General features: G+C 42.5%; 1 protein-coding gene across 7 annotated transcripts in view; it reads left to right on the top strand.

Moving 5' to 3' along the window:
* Fer (FER tyrosine kinase) overlaps window positions 1-20,516 on the top strand; it is a 295,423-nt gene that overhangs the window by 210,713 nt on the left and 64,194 nt on the right. The gene's annotated exons all lie outside the window — the stretch shown is intronic.

Here is a 20,516-nt window from a genome sequence, read left to right as displayed (position 1 = left end):
ACCTTAAACTGACATAGTATGTTTAGTATGTTTAAGGTTTTTCTTGTCATCTTTCTTCCTTTTGTGGACATCTACAGAGAAAAGCTTTGATCCTGATGCAGTCTACAGTGCTTCCCAACCAAAAAGGGTTGCTTTACCCTTCCAGTGCCTGCCTCGCTTGTTTAAAAAGAAGAAATCAAATGAATATAAACATTATTTGTAACTGCAGTTTCAATCGCTAGAGTAACCCTAGTGTTGTAGATTCCCTGGTAAATATGGCCTATAGGAAGCATACTCCCACTGTCTCAGGTTAACATCCTGTTGAAGATGGAGGTCTCTGTCCCGCCTGGTTCTACAGCCACTTTGCAGCCCTAAATAACCACACAGAGACATATCAAGTATTAAACTGTTGGCCGATTGCTAGTGCTTTTTACTGGCTAACTCTCTCTTAATTATTAACCCATTTCTATTAATCTATGTGTTTCCACATGGCCTTATCTTACCAGAGAAAGCCTGGTGCATCCTACCTTCCCAGTCTCTACATGGCGTCTCTTCCTGGTGGCCTCTCTGTGCTCTCCTCTTTCCAGCCTTCTCCTTGTCTCATAGCCCCGCCTGTCCTTCCTTCCTGCCTGCCTACTGGCCAAGCAGTGTTTTATTCATCAACCAATGAGAGAAATGTATATACAGGAGGACATTCCCCATCATCCTGTCTTATCCCTCTACTTTTCTTGCTACTGAAGTACTCTAGCTGTTAACCTAACTGCAGCACACATAGATTATTACTAACTGTGAAAATGGCACTGTCTGTGTTAGGCGAACCATATGTTGCATCTGTACATGACAAGCACAGTCTAAAAGCTTAGGAGCAATTGAATCACATACAGTGATTATTAGAATAGGATGTTTGAGCCAAGTGTGTGCTAACATTTGTATGGATGCCAACGAAGCCCTTGATTAGTAAGAAATACTACCCAGAAGCTCAGACATGGGAGGTGGTGGACTGAACGTGAAGACAGGTAACTCTTGTCAGCAAGCATGTGCTGAATGCACCCAAAGACAGTGTGCACAGTCGCCAGGCACAGCAGTGCTGTGACAAGTCTGTCTGCCGCTCTGCACACGCGATGAAAGTGACCACCTGCTAGCCAGTGGGCCAGTGGTCTTTCTGTGCCCGGCCGGCATCGCTCACGTCTCGACTCTTTCTGCCACGTAACTTGTGGATGACGTCACCTTATCACAACCCCCAGTCACGTCTGCCTGTCTCTTGGCGACCGTAAAGCATTCCCTTTTGTGAAATGTATGTGGTTTATCAGGTCAGTACTTTAGTTTGCTTTCATTGCCTGTTTCCCTTTTCTTCTCTTTTCCTCTTTGTTTTGCAAACGGTCCTCAAACACTTTCCACTCATGTGAACCTACCTCATTCAACTCCCTGCCTGCTCTGAATTGGCAAGTGTATATAGCTCATTACAAACTTGGGTAGTCTGGCAGCTTAAAGTCACTCATTTATTACCTCACTGTAATGTCCATCAGAAGTTGAAACATGACTGCATTTTCTCAGGCCTATCTTAAAATGTGACACTGCTCTGACCTGGGGACTTGGGGACTAGTCTACTATGAGGGTTGCTCAGGTCTGGGCAGACTACAGCTCTGTCTATACTGCCTGGAGCTCTCAGCCCTGTATCTCGGCTCCCTCATGGTCTGTGCATCATCATATCTGTACTGCCGGAGGCTCTCATGGTCTGTACATGTTCATGTCTGTACTGCCTGTGCCTCTCATGTGCTCTGTGCATCTTCATATCACGCTTGGCATGCCAGATACTTCACGAGCGTTAGATTTCTCAGATTTACCTTTTCCTTACCAGCTGGGGATTTGATGTGATGGGATCAGGTCCCCTTAGATAATCTCCCTGTATGAAGGTCACCTGCCATATGACTGAATATATGTATGAGTGGTATTTAATGTTCACAATATCCCAGGACTACGGTGGGGCATGTTTGGGACACCATTTTTCAGTCCGGCCTCCCAAGTAGATTTTGCTACATTTTCTTAAAGACTAGATGCAATGTGGAATCTAAAACCTTATTAATAAGATTTTCATACATGTTTATATTAAGGCCACTGGTTGATATGCAAATGAAATGTATCTTTGCCCATGCCTGTTCTGAAGCATGGTGGATTGAGTCATTTGTAAAACACCAGGTTATTAGAGTATGCATGTAGATGGAAATTTGAAACTGTCTACATGTGCAGACCTTTCAAATGGTGACACAGTTCTTTAGTAGTATCCAAAGAGCACATTCATTAATGTCACAATAGTCTCATTGAGAAAGTGATGGAGGTACTCTTAGGTTCATGGCAGCAAAAGCATGTTCTCTAATTTTTTAATTCTAATTTTAATTTAAAATATTTTTTAATCCCTCGCCATAAAACTTATCAGCCTTTTTCTTTAAAGACTAAAGCCCACTTCACTTTGGAGAAAATAACTGCCAAAGGTCTGCACTCATTATAACTTTTTAAGAGCTCATTTAATGGGATGTGTTTGATACAGAGTACAGACTAGTGTATAAAAAGTATGTATTTATTGACATTATTTAATCCTTTGCCTTGGTGTGTGGTAAAGGTTTCAGAGAGCACATCTGTCACCATATCTTCTCGCGTGCTTCTCTGGTTCCTCCTGACTTTCCTGCAGAACCCCAGTCACCCACGGTGCTGTGCCTGTCCTGCTAGTTAGCATTTCTTAAACCTTTGTGAAAAATGGCATCGTACAGTATGCATTTATTTTTTCTAAAGTCTTGTACTTAGCATAATTATGAGATTAATCTACTTTTATGTTTTATTTTTTACCTAGCATACAAAATAATGGTTTTGTGTGACATTTTCATGTATAGATATTGTTGTGCCTTGTTTATAATAATTTCTCTTCCCTGCCCTTCTCCATCTTTATTGGTCCCCTCCATTCTCCTCAAATAGTCTTCCTCTTGCTTTCATGTTGGTGTGGGGGGGGATACTTTTGCCTAATATTCTAAAGTCATCAACATTTTGCTTGACATTGTCAGTTGTTCTACCCATGTTATTGTCTCCATTTCAACAAGGTTAGTAACTGCTTTGCAACTGTCCAGTGTGAAAACCGTTTCTACAATGAAAGATTAAACCCCCCCTGCCCTTGTCAGATAAATAAGCCCTCTGGAATCATAAACCCCAAATACAGCTTGTACCAAACTAATAATTCGGAGTGTGAGCATCTGAGAATTACAGTTTAAAGTGAATATTCCAGGATGAGCCTGTCTTCATTTACATCATGTCTTGAATTATGAATACTTTACGGAAAGTCCGTTCCGAATGGTGGTGGGGACAGTAATCACAGAAGAGAGCTTTCAGATGTGGTGACGCTTCCTTCACAGTTCAAGTGATAGACTTTGGAAGGCTTAGAGTCCAGTGAATGCTGCTTGTCCGCGTGTGCGTGGTCAGATCCGAAATGCCTCCGATAGCATGGAGGAAGGCAGCAGAAGCCGGTCCACCAAGTACTACAGCTTGGCAAGGCGTGAAGGCCTCTTCACCAGAGTTTGGTGACTGCCCCTGCTCTTTGATTCATATCTTCCTGAAGAGACTGATTATTGGTTCTCAAGTCACAAAGACACATGGCTCTTGACAGACCTACAAAACTAACTGAATTTAAAGATGAACTTTAAAAGTCTTAAGATGATTGTAGAGTTTTATGGCGGTTTGGGCATTATGAAAATATATCGCAACCTAATAGTATGATTTGAAAGAGAAAAGTGAGTTCATTCAGTTTCTACTGTCTGAATATCTGTGGTTAGGAATCCAGACATGGTCATTAATATGACTCCCATAAGCACCATTGCACTTCCAGAGAAACTTTTCAGTTTCCAGAATTCTTCTAATTATTCTGCTCTGTAATTGTGGCAGTTAAGTTTCAGTACTTTTTTTTTGCCAAAAGAGTAAATTATTTTAAAAAGTAAGAATTTGACTCTTCTCCATGTTGGAATTTGATGTTTTCATTTGATTTTTGCATCAATTTCAGTCATGTGCCCTCACAGCTATGAATTTAGCTGAGAAATCACTGACACTGACAGCCGCGGGTGACATTTAGCCCTGGATGCTGGCCTGACATTTGTTTCTTCCTCTCTTCATTGAGAACGGGCACACACTGCTGACAAGGTCTAAGGAGCGTGGCTCTTGGCTCCCAGAGAGAGAGCCTTAGAGTATGAAGTGGCATCTTTGCCTACATGATGTTACCCTGTTGTCGGTTGAGTATCATTCCTCAGTAGCAAGGAAAGGAGTCTCAAAGTAGTGTTCATGCAAAACTTGGAATTGGTATATCTGATTTAATTTTTTGATTGATTTGAGATAGGGTTTCCTCCATGTAGCCCTGGCAAGCCTAGACCTCATTTTCTAAAGCAGGCTGGCCTCCTACTCACTGATATGTGTCTGCCTCTGCCCCGGCCTCTAGAGTGCTAGGATTACAGCCATGAGCTACCATACTGATCTGAAGTTTTTAATGTTTCAGATAAGCCAAAGTCCTAATTCTGTGGAATCTATCTTACGTTTTTTTTGTATGTGGTAGAACAAACTTGCTAACAATCTATATTAACGTCAACTGGTACACTGAAGATTTCAATTTGAGAGACTAGATGACTCTCTTTTATGGTTAACTGATGTTGTAAATTGCATATTTGCCTGCATTTTACAATCAAGTATGAGTGTGCCCGATTGCCATTGTAACTATCACAGTTGATACTGTTGACAGGAGCGAGGTGTTTGCAGTCAGCTTCAGAAAAACCTACATTTAGCCCCTACCTCCTCTGCAGCTGTTTGCCGTTTACCAGCCAAAGGCAAGCACAATTGAAAGAGTTGAAAGTGGCCAGCTTTGCAGGTATCAGCAGCCCTAACCTGTGCTGACATAATCAATAACCCGTTGGCATCCCTGCCTTTGTCTTGTTGTGGAGTCTGCCACTCCCTTCCAGTGGCCACGCCCTTCCCGAGTGGGTGTTCTTTTCCAGGGGTGAGTAAAATGTCAAAGGCGTGGAAGGAAGAAAAGCCTTGTGTGTCTGGAAAAGGCAGGTGCTGGTGTGTTGCCATGAGCACCGTGCTCCCGCGTGTGCCTTTGCATGACTTATGAGCTTTGTGCTCTGTCACAGCGGGTGTGCCTATGAGTAGGAAGCGCCCTCAAGTAGGCGACTGGCATGGTGAGCAGCATGATGTGTTTTCCGTCTACTCTAGCTCCTGTTTTCAAAATGACTTAATGGTACTTGGAGATCCTTGATTGAAAGGACAGTGTGGGAGTGGTGACTACATGTGCGTCCTTCTGCACAAATAAGCAACCCTCAGTTTTCTAACGAGTCTTAGCATTTTAGAGGCATCCTTCTTATGTGTTCATACTTATACCTGGAGAAGTCTGAGGCTTGTCAGAGATAAATATTTTATATAAGAAAATTTGCTTTATTAATGATAGTCCACTTTTTTATGTAAATAAAAACTGATAGTTTGGTTAAAATAGCTGAAATTAGGAACAAGCTTGCTTCACATGTCAATCCCAGCTCCCAGCTTCCAGGTTCTGGCTATTACAAATAATGCTGCTGTGGACATACTGGAGCAGATGTCCTTGGTATGAATGTGCATCTTTTGTGTACATGCCTAAGAGTAGAATTGCTGGATCTTGTGGTAGACTGAGTCCCATTTTCCTGAAGAATCTCCACACTGATTTCTAAAGTGACTGTACAAGTTGGCACTCCAACCAGCAGTGGAGGGGTGTTCCCCTTTCTCCACATCCTCTCCAGCATAAACTGTCATTGGTGTTTTTGATTTTAGCCATTCTGACAGGAGTGAGATGATATCCCAGAGTTTGTTTTGATTTGTGTTTACCTATTGGCTAAGGATGTTGAGCAATTTAAGTGTCTCTCAGCCATTTTAGACTCCTCTACTGAGAATTCTCTAGTTCTGTAGCCCACTTTTTAATTGGATAATTTGGTGTTTTGGAGACTTGTTTCTTGCATTCTTTGTAAATTGTGGAGATCATCCCTCTGTCAGATGTGGGGTTAGTGAATATCTTTTCCCATTCTGTGGGCTGCCATTTTGTCTTGTTGACTGTGTCCTTTGCCTTACAGAAGCTTCTCAGTTTCATGAGGTCCCATGTATTAATTGTCGATCTCAGTGTCTGTGCTAATGGTGTTATGTTCAGGAAGCAGTCCCCTGTATCAGTTCGTTCAAGGGTCCCTCCCAAAATGAAGTTTTATTGACTTACTTTGCCAACAAAAAGTGTTCCCCAATCATCTATGCCATGCATATTAATCTGGGAATTTCTTCTAGTACTATTAGAATCTTTGAACTCAGTTGAACAGAAGTTGTTTTTCATACCCATGCATTCACACATGAAAGTGTACATGTATATATGCTATTTCTTTGTTTTCTTCCACCAAAATGTTATAGGTACTCAGACACTATTATGTCACCACCTGATAAAATCCTCTTTACAGCAGTAGCCAAAGTTGTCATAATACTATTCTTCCTCACATTTTAATATGGTAATTTTTATATAAAATTAAAAACTCAAATACATGTAAGTAGGGAAAGTTGTCTGTCCATCTAGCCTCAGGCCCTACCCAAGAGTATAGGGCAGTGACCCTCCAACATATTAATGGTATGGGAAGGATGGAAAATAACAGATGGGAAAGGACTCATCAAAGGTCAGGAAGTAGAGAGGGGAGGCTCACACGTGGTCAGCACTCCACAGGCTGCCTATGAGAGGCCATCACCTTTCTTCCTGACCAGGCCTCCCGGGAACACCCATCTTCCCTGTCAGCAGATGTAGCCTCTGGCAGTGACTTTGAAAGGATGTTCTTGGCAACAAAGAGCAGAGTGGGAATATTCCGGTGCCTGTGTAAGGCTGCTTGAAGACATGACCAGACTCTCCTGGTATGATGCTGGCCTCGGTGAGAGCTGAGATAAAGGCAGGTCTCCTAACTCATGATGGCTGTTCCTAACAGGTCTCAACCGAGTGAAGTTTTCAGCGTACATCTATCTTGTCCCGATGCTTTTGCTGGTGCATTCTTGGAGCTACTTGAAGCTGTGGGCTGGACTTAGGCTACCAGAGGGAGTATCTGCTCTTTTATCTGTAATTTTTATCCCCTTTGTAAAATTGTGTCTGTTTTCAGAAACTATGTCAAAAAAATCTCAATTTTTCAGACATGGACCTTATATATTAATATTATGGAGGTCAGTTGCCCAACTGGAGATACCAGTGTTTTTTTCAGTTGGATGTTATTGAAATGTTCGTGATTCTAGGGGCTCTGTTCTTCCCAGAAAGTTACTGAATGTCTGTAGGATGGCAAATGTGGAAGGCACATTGGCCACAAGAAAAGTGACTTCTACAAAAGGGAGAAGTGTAACCCTGTTCTCCTGGGACAGGAGATAGATGGAGTGTGCAGTATGCTCAGTGCATGGAAAAGATAGGAAGTGTGGGGTTGTCAGGGCTTAGAAACCTCAGCAAGGGTGAGACAGTTGAGTAAAAGCTGATGGCGTGAGGGGCCAAAGCAGATGGGTCTCAGCAGCTCAGCATCCCTAGCTACTGCAGCATCCGGAGAAGAGGGGATGAGGTGAGAGAGTCAGGAGATGAGATGCAGACGGAACAGGAGCCTTCTGGAGCAAAACCCTGCAGGTCAGAGTGAGGGTGACACCAGTTTGAGCTATTTGTGACAGTTGCTTTGAATCGAAAAGGTTCCTACTTTCCTTTGCAGCTGCCCAGGGAGATGATGTGAATAGAACCTCATCTATGTCCTGTGAATGCTGAGGGAGATGATGTGAATTAGAACCTCATCCATGTCCTGTGAATGCTGAGGGAGATGATGTGAATTAGAACCTCATCCATGTCCTGTGAATGCTGAGGGAGATGATGTGAATAGAACCTCATCCATGTCCTGTGAATGCTGAGGGACATAATGTGAATAGAACCTCATCCATGTCCTGTGAATGCTGAGGGAGATGATGTGAATTAGAACCTCATCCATGTCCTGTGAATGCTGAGGGAGATGTGAATTAGAACCTCATCCATGTCCTGTGAATGCTGAGGGAGATAATGTGAATAGATCCTCATCCGTGTCCTGTGAATGCTGAGGGGCATAATGTGAATAGAACCTCATCCGTGTCCTGTGAATGCTGAGGGAGATCCTCAGGGTCCCCCAGGCCCACTTGGTTGTGTCACAAGAACAGCATGAGCATATCCTCACTGTTTTGTCCTCTCATAACTTTGAGAAAACTTACAGGATGTTATTGGCATTCTGGTTGCTTCCTGCTTAACTTGTCTCTAGCAAGGTTAATTACTCGAGATTCTGTTTTCTTCTCTTTTCATTGGAGTTCTCTGATCATATTTAATCTCTCCTCCTTTTAGTTATTTCTTGTTTCATCTATAGATTTTCAGATGTTACACAACATGAAGTATCTATCTCTGCAAGTTCATTGAGGGTTGTACTTTATGTTAAATGTTGTATAGCCTCTTGTCATAGGAAATGAGGAAACTATTGGAAACTGTCGCTATGACACTCGCACATGTGGAAATGTCATTGCTTCATGGACCTTCATTCGTCCTTCCTGTAGACCTCAAGTAGATTGTCACTGCTACTATTATAGAGGTGCACACCAACTCCTAACACAGCTGTGCCTGAGATCCAGCGCCTCATGAACCCCTTAAAAAGTGAAGGCTTCTGGCGAGATTAAATTTGCCTATATTTTTCTGTATCAAATGTGGAAAACGGCAGTATGTGCCTTCAAGTAGAGACATTAGGGGTGGTGCTTAAAGGGGTGACTCTGTAACACAAGAGATACATACCTCAGGCAGTCTGGCCTCACACCTCCTGCAGACTCTTTCTTTCTCTCCTCTGCACATGCGCCCATGCAGTTGTGTTCTCCAGATTGTCGACACAGAAAGGGCTGCTTGCTATTAGCAAGTTTGCAAATTTCTATCTTTCTGTTGGCTGTTGTACATAGGAAGAAATCCTCCACCTTCCTATAGTTAATAACTTTAATGCCATCCTCAGGCTACTTGATGATGAGATAAAACACCCGAATCCCTGCCATGTGAAGCTTGTCTTACATTTCTTAAATATGCTTCAAAAACTTTTTTGTATAGATAATACCACATGACAATAGATCAAATAATCGTTGAAATTATTAACTTCTGTCAAAATCAAATCTCTCTGCCTTTGTAAATACTGAGGAAACAATACAGTGGACCCTGTTATATTCTATATATACTATTCTATTTTAACATACAATATTTAATCAAAACTAATCAGTTTAAATTAGAAATAACCCCAAGAAATACAGTGGTAGCTTTTATTTGAAATACATGTACCACCCTATGTTTAAATGACTTTGATATTCAGTAATTCACTCTTTAAAAAGACTTTCCACCCTTTATACACCTATTCTCAGATTTGATCTAGTTACTTGCATGGTAAACAGTGAGTAGCAGCTACATCCCATGCAAAATACAATTATGACTATTTCCCTCAAAGAACTATAGCATAGTCGTGCAGACATATCTTTAACAACCACACACTTACTTAAAAGGAAGAAGCAAAAACAAACCAGACAAAAAGTGCTGGTGCCTTGTTTCGGTGCCGCAGACACTTCTGTGAGAAGATGGCATTGGCCCTGAGAGGTGCACATTCTCTAGCTTGGACAGAGCAAGGAAGTGCAAGACTGTCTCGTGCAGAACATGTGAGCACTTGGAAGCCCTCCGTGTTGAAGAGGAGGAAGAAGAGCAGAGAGGCTAAGCAGAGTAACGGTACCCACACCTGCAGGGGAGAAGGCTGGGAGGCAGACAGGAAGCAGGGAAGTCCTGCCAGGGAGAAGAAGGCTGGGAGAGCAGACAGGAAGAGGGCAAGCAGTTGACTTGTCTTGCTATTGCCGTGTGTGTTAGGTAGTGGGGTGATGACTGCCTGCACTCGGGGGCGCACTGAGCCTGTTCTCCATCACCCATGGATGCCACTCCTTCCTGGCGCGGTCTCTTCCTGGAACCGCTACTCTCCAAAGGGTCCCGTGGGACTTTATGTTCTCTGTTGTTGTTTTTCTGTATAAATGGGAACATATGTGTTTTTCTACTTAAAAAAAAAATAACAATGACCACTTTCCATATACTCCTTTTTGCCTTTGGTGTTTTGTTTGTAGTTGGAAAATAGCGCAGGTATTTTAGTTTTAGCTGAAGGAAAGCCTTACTTTGGGGCTCACGGTGGCGTCAAAGGGTGGTAAGCATGGCACTAAAGCCATACTTGAGAGCTCACGTCTAATCCACCGCGGTAGTGGGGTGGTGTGAGTTTTTGAAACCTCAAAGTCCTCTCCAGCAGCACACCTCCTCAAGCAAGGCCAGCTTCCTAGTCCTTCCCAGACCAGACCGTTCTAAGTGAGTACCAAGAGTTCCCATGACTTGACCAGGGCCATTCTCATTAAAAACCCCTGGCCCACCCCCTGGCCCTCAGAGGCTTGTCGCCACATCATAATGCAAAGTGCATTTAGTTCAGTTAGAAAAGTCCCCACAGTCTCTCACAGCCCCAACACAGCTCACAACTCCCGAGTCTCTTCATCATACCCACCTGTAAAATCGGAGATCACATGTGTCTAACACAGTGGCACAGAGTATGCGCTACCTTTCTAAAAGGGAGGGGGGGGCTTGGTGGGGAAGCACTGGATCCAAAGCAAGACCAGAGCAAGCAGGAAAGACTCCAATCCCATAGCTCCATGTCTGATGTCAAAGGCTAAGATGGCTCTGCCCTTACAGCCTTGCTAACCGCAACACACTTCCCGCTGAAAGACCGTGGTGTGTGTGTGTGTGTGTGCACACGCGCGTGCGCACACGCGTGTGTGTTATATATGATAGAAAGTTTTCTTTTATCCTCAACAGATACATAGTATCTGTTAATACTTATAAATGCTTCAGTACAAATTTTTTATATTTGTATTTCCTGTCTAAATTCTACTCTTGAATATCTAAATAGATGTTATAGGAAATATTTATGAATTAATTTCTTTTTAATTTTAGAAAAGCTGTATCAATACTATCATGCCCTAACTCTAGATTTCTAGAATAGATCATGGCAACCTCTGAGCTTGTGCTTCTCAAAGCCTTGACAATATTTTGAGAAACATATGGGAGATACGAGTTTATGAGTAACCATGAGCTATACAGTGTGTGATTTCACTCTTTATGAATGAGATGACCAGGCTCATTCAGGGTGATATGGTGGCGGACAGGGGCATTTCACTCTTTGAGTAAGACTATCAGAAGCTCTACTTTTCCTATCTCTGGATATTTTTCCTTGAGTAAACGTGTTTTTAGTCAGGTTATATGATTATGGAGTCAGGTTACTTTAGGAGACTGCAGTCCAGTGGGGAGCCATCCCATCTGAAGCATCTCACCGTGCTCCGCTGTCTTTGATGACTCTGGAGACCTCGGTGCACTTCACGCTGTCACTTAGGAAGTGGCATGCTTGTGACCAAGCTTTGCCAGTGGAAACATGACCACTGTGACTTGGGAGCAACACGTGAGTTTTAGTTCCCATTTTACTACTCACAGCTGTACAGCCTTGTAGTTAAATATTCAAACAGTGTGGCATCAGTTTCACATCCTAGATTCTTATTGCAGTAGTTACTGTTGCTAAAGTAATCTGTCCTGAGGTATAATGTCCCGGCTAGTTTCATGTCAAGTTGGCACAAGCTGTAGTCATCTAAGAAGAGACAACCTCAGCTGAGAAAATAAATTCAGAAAATGAGGCTGTAGGCAAGCCTGTAGGGTGTTTTCTTAATTCATTATTGACTGGGGAGGGTCTAGATTATTGTGGGTGGGACCATCCCTGGGCTGGTAGTCCTAGGTTCTATAAGAAAGCAGGCTGAGCAAGCCAATAAGCAGCGTCATCCATGGCCGTTGCATCAGCTCCTGCCTCCAGGTTCCTGTGCTGCTTGAGTTCCTGCCTTGGCGACCCTCAGGGGACTGTGATTCAGGATATATAAGTGGTGGTCTTGAGTAGGAATGGCTTCCATAGACTCATGTGTTTGAATGATTTGCATGTAAGGAGTGACACTATTAGGAGGCATGGCCTTGTTGGCATGTATCACTGTTGGGGCTGGCTTTGAGGTCTCAGATGCTCAAGATAGGTCTAGTGTGGTGTTCACATCCTGCTGGCTGTTGATCCAGATGTAGAACTCTCAGCCACCTCTCTGCCTGCATCCCACATGCTTCCTGCCATGATAATAATGGGCTAGACCTCTGAACTGTAAGCCAGCCCCAGTTGAATGTTTTCTGTCTTTATAAGGACTGCCGTAATCATAGTGTCTCTTCAGAGCATTAAAACCCTAACTAAGACACCTCCCCAAGTTGGCTCTGGTCATGATTCTTCATCACAGCAGTAGAAAAGTAACTAAGGCACACAGACTAAAATAGAGATATAATTCCAGTTCACTGGGCTGTTAGATTCCTGTGTTCCCAGATAATTCATGATAGATGTTACCTGTCTTTTGAAATCTGTCAGTGCTTACAAGCATCCTAACTTAGATTATTGAGACAGAATATTAAACAGCTATAAATGATCTGAGGATTTGTTATTTCTTGCCACTTTGGCATGTCCAACCCAGGCCCACCACAGTCAGAGACAGCCCTGAATGTGGCGCAGCACAGGGTTGTAACCCTTAATTAAAACACTATGAGAATTGTGTGATATTTCTCTTCACTTGATTGCACAGTTCCCTAGCCTTAACTTTGTATATGATGATATAGATCATAATGTTAAAAGGTTGTATACTCAGAGTACTAGTGACATTTAAATTTTTATTTAACAGAGGGGATGCTGCTAATTTGTAAATCAGTACATTTGCAAATATGAGCATTTTAGATTCTGTAGGAAAACTACATAAACACAGTAGATTACAAATAGCAGCTTTCTTATTTAAATTAGAAACAATTTTATTTTGCATATCAATCCTAGTTCCCTCTGCCTCCCATCATTCCAGGCTCCCCACTGATCCCCCCACTCCCATCCATTCCCCAGGGAGAGTGAGGCCTTCCATTGGGGTCATCGAATCTGTCACATCATTTAGGGCAGGGCCTAGGCACTCCCTAGTGTATTTAGGCTGAGGGAGCATCCCTCTATGAAGGAATGAATGGGCTCCCAAAGTCCATTTGTGCACTAGGAATAAATACTGATCCACTACCAGAGGCCCCATAGATTGCCTAGGCCAACTAACTGACATCCACATTCAGTGGTTTTGGGTCGGTCCTATGCTGGTTTCCCAGCCATCGGTCTCGGGTCCATGAGCTCCCCCTTGTTCAGGTCAGCTGTTTCTGTGGGTTTCTTCAGCCCAGTCTTGAACCCTTTGCTCATCACTCCTCCTCTCTCACTGCAACAGTCACAAAAAGATAAACATGTTATGTTCTCACTCATATATGGATTTTAGTCATAGAGCACAGGATTACCAGCGTGTAATCCACACCGTCAGAGAAGGTAGGAAGCAAGGAGGACCTTAAGAGAAGAGACATAAACGGTCCTTAGGAGAAGGGGAAAGGACAGGATCTCCTGAGCAAACAAACTCTTAAAGTATGAGAATTTTGTAAGGAGCCCAGACCTCTCCAAGATGCTAACAGAAGCCTGGTCTTTTCTCCATGGATGTGTGGCTGAATTTCCTAGAATTGGTGCTGATACCTTTCCCTGGATCTCTTTTCTTCCCAATTTAAAATAGCTGGGGTAGGAATGCCTAAGCTATGAAGAGTAATACTCTATCTTAATTTGGGAGAGTTCTGGTGGTATTACAGCGATGATGACAAGAGGGAGATGAAGAAGGGGATGACATTGATGTCGGTGACCTGATAAAATGTCCCTGTCCAAGACAAGGTTGATGGAGCTCTGTGCGTTACCATTTTGAGAAAGATGAGCTGTAAGTGGTCTATTGAATATTTCTTTACTAGCCAAAGAAGTAAAATACAATATGGAATGCAACTTGTGAAAGATTTGATGTCTACAATTTTTAAGCTGCCAGTCACTTTGGATGCAGAACAGGCGTGAAGGTGGTTTTATCTGTCTGATGTATAGGCGCATACATGGCTATGGGACAATTCTAAGATAGTACCTCAGGGACTCTTTGGAAGAGCTGGTGCCAGGTAGAATAAAGCACTTGCTGAGTGTGGGTAGGATCTTTGGCAGTCAGTCTACATCCTTTGCTTTGTAAATGCCAAGTGACGCCTGTTTAATAGTGAGTAGAGAGCTTCAAGTGTGTTTGGAGTTGAACATGTATATCTGCTCTTAGAAGAGATTTAGCTCTGGTATTAGTTGTGACAGGAAACTTAGGAAATTTAAAGTTCCCTGTGAGGAGCAAAATAATAACTCCGAAATAAAGGGTTATATGAGGCAGGTGTTTCACTGATAAGGAGCGGTGAGCACAGCCGTTAAGGAAGCAAGACTACCCGTTAGGTTAACTGTAGAAAGAGGATCGACTTAGCTTTACGTCACTGTGATTTAGAGAGGCATGGTTTGGAAAGCTGCTCTGTTCACACTGTAACGCCAACACCACACCGCCCAGAGTAAAGGAGACAGGCAGTAGAGAAAAAGTTACTTATTTAAAATATGCTCTTTTCTGCAGAGGCAGCCTGGGCTTCAAAACAAGTTCCAGGACACCCAGGGCTACACAGAGAAACTGACTCAAAAATAAACACCATTAAGTAAGAAAGAGAATTACAGGATTTTTAAAATTATGTTTCACTAATAACACAAAATAACTACAGAAGACACACATATATATTAAAAATAGACATCCTGTGTGCAAAGGTGTTTGCTAGTGTGTTTCTTACGTGGGAAGCTAACTTTCGAATTGGGAACCTAGGAAAACAGGACTTAGCTGTGGAGACCTTTACATAACATGTCTGTGTAATCCTGACTGTGTGATCCTGGCTGTGTGATCCTGGCTGTGTGATCCTGGCTGTGTGATCATGGCTGTGTGATCCTGTCTACACCAGAGGCTTGTACCTTCTAATCTTGTGTCATCTGGCCTCCTTGTAGCATCGCAAGAATCAGTTTTGAATGTGTCATCTGTGTTACAAACCGAGTTCTTCATGAATGACATTAATGGTGAAGATATTTGCAGTTCATGCCACACTTACCTTGCATAGTTCACTCCAGGATTGTATAAAGATTTACTGCTATTTGATGTTAACAATTTAAATGTGACTATATGTTGTTTGTTTATTTGTATGAGGTATGTACAAAGTGACTCTCCCGACTGAGCTTTCTGAATTCGTGGGATGAAAGGTGAATAGAGTTAGGGAGGGTCCTGTGGGTGTGATGTCAAAAAGTCACATAGATGATAAATTAATATGAAGTTCATATAAAGGATTAGTGAAATGTTTACTAAGTGAAAATGGAGTCGCATAGCTGAGGAAGAGTTAAATGATGCATTAACCCTTTTAGAGTTGAGAGTATTGTTGTAATTTACCTTTGCTGAAGGAGGAAGGAGCTACGGCTTAAAGAATGGAAACTTGATGGGGCAGAGAGTTGGCTTACTGGGCAAGGGTGTTTCCCTCCAACCCTGAGGACCTGACCCACATGGTGGAAAGGACCAGAGGACCAACGCCCATAAACTGCCCTCTGACCGCCACCTGTGTGTCATGACACATGTACGTCCAGCCCACATAGAGCTCATTTCTTGCATTTAACTGGAGTATTACTACATTAACGAGTTTTTATGAAGAATACTTTTATAAAAGTACTGTCTTAAGAAAAACACCAGAATCCTCATCTGTGTTTGCACGGTGTGCCTAGGCTCCCTGAGACCTGCATTCATTCGGTGGGGGACAGTACAGTGTGTTCCGTTAGAGCTGTCCTTTAGACGGTCTAGACCATAAACTGTGGTGACCGTGTCACACTCGTCCACAGGGAGAGCACATTTGTGAGGGAGCCATGGCTGTCCCGAGAAGACCATGACCCCACAGTGGAGCACTGCCAGAAGATCCTTGGGGCCCTGGCCACGCTCCACGTTGTAGCCCGCCTGGGGGAGCCTTAGCAACCTTGCTCCCGCCTGTCGTGGGACAGGGATGCTGGGGTCTAAGGATACACAGGCACCTCCTCGTGTCCAGAGTTAGGGAGGGCTCTCAGTCCTAGGGTTTGACTTTGATTTGCCCAGTTGAGCTGTGAACCTCCTGGGCAGGCACTCAGTTGCCCTCTCTTCTTGGCTCTTTCTCCCTTTGAGATGGTGTTACGGAATACTAGTTTAAGATGTGTTACATTTGTGCAGTGGATAATTTGTTTTGATGATGCAAAGATATGTTGCATTATTTTATGTTGCATTTGTTTAACTCAGTGAAGCTGTGTTATTTGCCTGTCTAAAACCTGATTGGTATAATAAAGAGCTAGATGGGCAATTGCAAGGCAGGAGAAAGGATGTGTGGGGCTGGCGGCAGAGAGAGTATACAGGAGGAGAAATCTGTGATTGGAGGACCAAGGAGTAAGAAAAGAAGAGAACACCAGAGGCCAGCCACACAGCCACACAGCAAGCCACAGGCGGAATAAGAAGTAAAGAGAGATATACAGGATAAAGATAAAAGCCCAGAGTCAAAAGATAGACAGATAATTCAAGTTGGGAAAAGCTCTGTAGAAATAAGGCAAGCTAGACTGGGCATTTATAAGTAATCTGTCTCCATGTATTTATATGGGAGTATCTGCCACATGCTTGACTACCTGCCTAGCGTAGGAGCACCTCTCTAAGTTCAGTGTCACGCCAGCACAGATTCTGTCCTCATGATTTGGATTCGTGTGATTGACATGATACTTAGATGTGATTTGGGACTTAGATTTTCAGACTGATAACTGGAGCAAGTTAAAAATGTAGTGATGAGAAGGTGAAACTCTCTCATCAGTATTAGTGGGGTGGTTTTCTTTTCCCTCTGTCCTTCTGTTGTCTCCATCCTGAGGAGACACTGTGCTGTCTGACGAGCACAGCATCCAAGTGCTGTGTTAGCATCAGAGACCCCACCCTCCTCTTGAGATGTTGATCCAGTGAGAACACTGATCCTAGACTTCAGCCTCCAGAGCAGGAGCGATGTTACAGCGGCACACACAGAGTAAATACGGCAAGTGTGAGTGTGAAATTACCCCTGAGATTAGAGAACGTGAGGAACGTCTCATGGCATTTGAGTAAACAGTGGTTTCTCAATGTGACACCAGCATGACAGGCAAGCAGACAAGCAAGACTGCAGCAGACTGGAGTGCTCTGCCCAGCAGAGAGCACAGTGACAGGGGAAGCATCCTAGGAGGTGAGGGAGGAGCCTGGAAAACATACCTGCTCAGGGGTTTATGTCTTAAGAAAGACAGCCTCAGTCACCAGAATGACAGCAGATTTTTAGACATGCGCATAGAATTTGAGTACTCATTCCTTCAAAGCAGATAAGTAAACGTGCATGTGTGCTGCTTAACATAGCAAATCACCCGAGAAATGCAAATCAAAACCCCGAGGACGACGACTACATGCTCTCCACACCTGTTAGAATAGTTGCTGTCAGGAGACGGCAGGTGTTGGAGAGGACGGGAGATTGTGAAATAAAAGTTAAATACTAAAAAAAAAAAAAAACTGTTAACGTAAAACAGACTACTGAAAAACTAGAGCTAGAGCCGTCATGTGACCCAGTCATCCCTCCCGAGCGCAGATTGAAAACAAGAATCGGAGTTTTGCATGTTTCAGCATTATTCAGAATAGTCAAGCAATAGGAGAAACCTAATGCTCATGAAGAGATGAATGGATAAAGAAAGAAATTGAGCTATTGCTCAGCCTTGGAAAAGAAAACCACAACAGGGATAAGCTTGGGAAGGAGGTAGGATCTACATACTTGAGGGTGGTATTGGAGGTCACTGGTGTCGCAGAAACACTGGTGAATGTTGGATGGCAATTACCAGGTCTGCCGGAAGAGGAACAGGGCTATCAGGTAAATGAATATAGAATTTTAGAAATAGAAAATTGAACAATAATCTGTATGGGTCTCATGATATTGAACTGTATGCTAAAAAAATTAAAAGGATAAAATTGTTATGTGAATTTTACCACAGTAAAAGCAAAAACTGAGAAAAGATATTTATATTTAGAATTTTTTAACACAGGTATTCCCATATATTGGCTGAAAAGTATTTATTCTTTGCAAGTATATTAATATAACATTTTATCAGACTGTTTATATTTTTATAATAAACCAATTTGATAATTGAATATATTTCTGATTATATAAATTATAACTAGTGAGATTGCCTAAAGGAAAATCTATTTTCCTAATTTTTCAAAATTACAATTATGCTGTCATTCTTTTTTTTTTTGTTTTATTTTTGGTTTTTGTTTTCAAGACAGGGTTTCTCTTTGTAGTTTTGGAGCCCATCCTGGTACTTGCTCTGTAGAGCAGGTTGGCCTTGAACTCACAGAGATTTAGTGCTGGGATTAAAGGTGTGCCACCAATGCTATGTTTTGTAAAGTGGACATTGATGTCACTCATTTGAGAACTTTAATGTCCTTAAAATATCCTGGAAATATCATTAGCTTTCCTAATTTAATATTTTATTAATTTTACCCTTAACACTTTTAAATGTAATTTTGGCTATCTTTGCATCCAATATATCTTTGGTTTTTTTTTTTTTTTTTTTTTTTTTCGAGACAGGGTTTCTCTGTAGCTTTGGAGGCTGTCCTGGAACTCGCTTGGTAGTCCAGGCTGGCCTCGAACTCACAGAGATCCGCCTACCTCTGCCTCCCGAGTGCTGGGATTAAAGGCGTGCGCCACCAACGCCCGGCTCCATCCAATATATCTTTAAATGGGAGTTTAAATTTGAACCATTTTCCTTGACTTATCAAAAGAAGACTTGAGGGAAGGTAAGAACCCTACGACCCAAAAGTGAATAGCTGGGCATCAGAGTAAGGTGATTCCTATGAAACAGAGAGAGGGGAGGGGGAATGTGTGGGCTTGGAGCATGTTCACTGGGACACTAAGCACTGGCGAGTCTCTTTCTACACTGCTTTTTGAGAGTGGAAAAAGAGCATTATCAGAACAGTGAGATACACTGTGCTAAAGGTGTCTGCTGCCAAACCTGATGGTCTAAATCGATACTTAGGGCCGAGTGGTGGAAGGAGAGAACCAGCTCCTGCAGGTTGTCCTGTGACCTTCACGTGCACGTGGTAGCACGAGTGTCCATGCACACGCACCAGCCAGGGAGTGATTTTAGTAGTGCAAAAGGTATGACTGTGCCCATGTGCACATACACAAGTAGTAAATGATTTAGTGGTGCACATGATAGCATCAGTGTGGCCATGCAGGTAGACACTAGTCAGCCAGCGATTTTCTTTTTCAAGACAATGTTTTCTCTGTAAAAAACAAAGCAAAACAAAACAAAAAACCACGCTGTCTGTCCAGGCTGGCCTAGAACTCACAGAGAACCACCTGTTTCTATCTCCCAAGTGCTGGGGTTAAAATCGGGCACCTCCATTGCCAAGCCAGTGGTTTTTAATTGTAGTACATTGATGCAAAAGAAAAGTGACATAGGCATGGAGAGTGGTAACTTTAGAACACACGTGGCCACGCCTTTCCATCCCCTAAGATCTCTTCTCCCGTCTCCTGGTCACCTCTCTGCATTCATGACCTACAAACCCTGCTTTTTATTTGTTAGCTTCCCATGTCTAGTGTGGATGCTGTTGTCCTGTTATATGATAACTCCGTTTTAACTCTTTACATGTGCATAGTGTGGGAAGCTATGCAGCAGTAGTCTTCCATGTGACTTTTTTGAGAAGTCCTCATGCGGTTTATCTCTCCCTGTTACTTTCAGGGCTTGAGATACATTGATTGCATTATGCTCCTTTGCAGTTTTTGAGAGCTGATGACAGATGTTATTTTGATTTATTTACCTTTGTGAGTAAGCTGGTGTTTTCCCTTACAGATTCTAATATTGGTTCTTTGCTTTGTGGTGTGGACATCTTAACTATAGTATTAATATGGAGGGGATTCTCTAGTCATATCTATTTAAGGTTCTTTCTGATTGGCCTTGTAAGTATACTTTGTTTACAGTGGTGTCATTTCTTTCTCCAAATTTTGGAATTTTCTATGTCTTTAGTTTTATGTCAGCTCCTCTTTTATCTAGTTGACTGTTTTAGGTTGGCCTGTTGATCATGTGGCAAGAACTCTTGGGTGATATTGAAATGTTTCTTCCTGTTGCTGTTATTTACTTACAGAATTCCTTATATTTCTTCTACTTAGTCACGTCTTTATAATACTGTGTTTTTTTATTTGGTTCATTAAGGCTTTTTTTTGCTTTGTTTTTTATTGAAAATAGATTCTTTGCTCATAAAATGCATCCCACCTGCATATTCCCCTTGTTCATTGAGTTTCTCCACTCTCTCCCCAAAAATCTGGATCTCCTTACTTGAATTTTTCTTTTATGCTGCTGCCTTTTTCATTGATATTGTTGATTTCCTCATCCATTTTTTTCTAACTTTTTCTCTATATTGCTAATGTTCCTCACCAT

Source organism: Mesocricetus auratus, unplaced genomic scaffold (genome assembly GCF_017639785.1).
Source record: "Mesocricetus auratus isolate SY011 unplaced genomic scaffold, BCM_Maur_2.0 Super-Scaffold_100010, whole genome shotgun sequence".
NCBI lineage: Eukaryota > Metazoa > Chordata > Mammalia > Rodentia > Cricetidae > Mesocricetus > Mesocricetus auratus.
The sequence above is the reverse complement of the archived record's forward strand: the minus strand, read 5'-3'. Positions and strand labels throughout refer to the sequence as shown.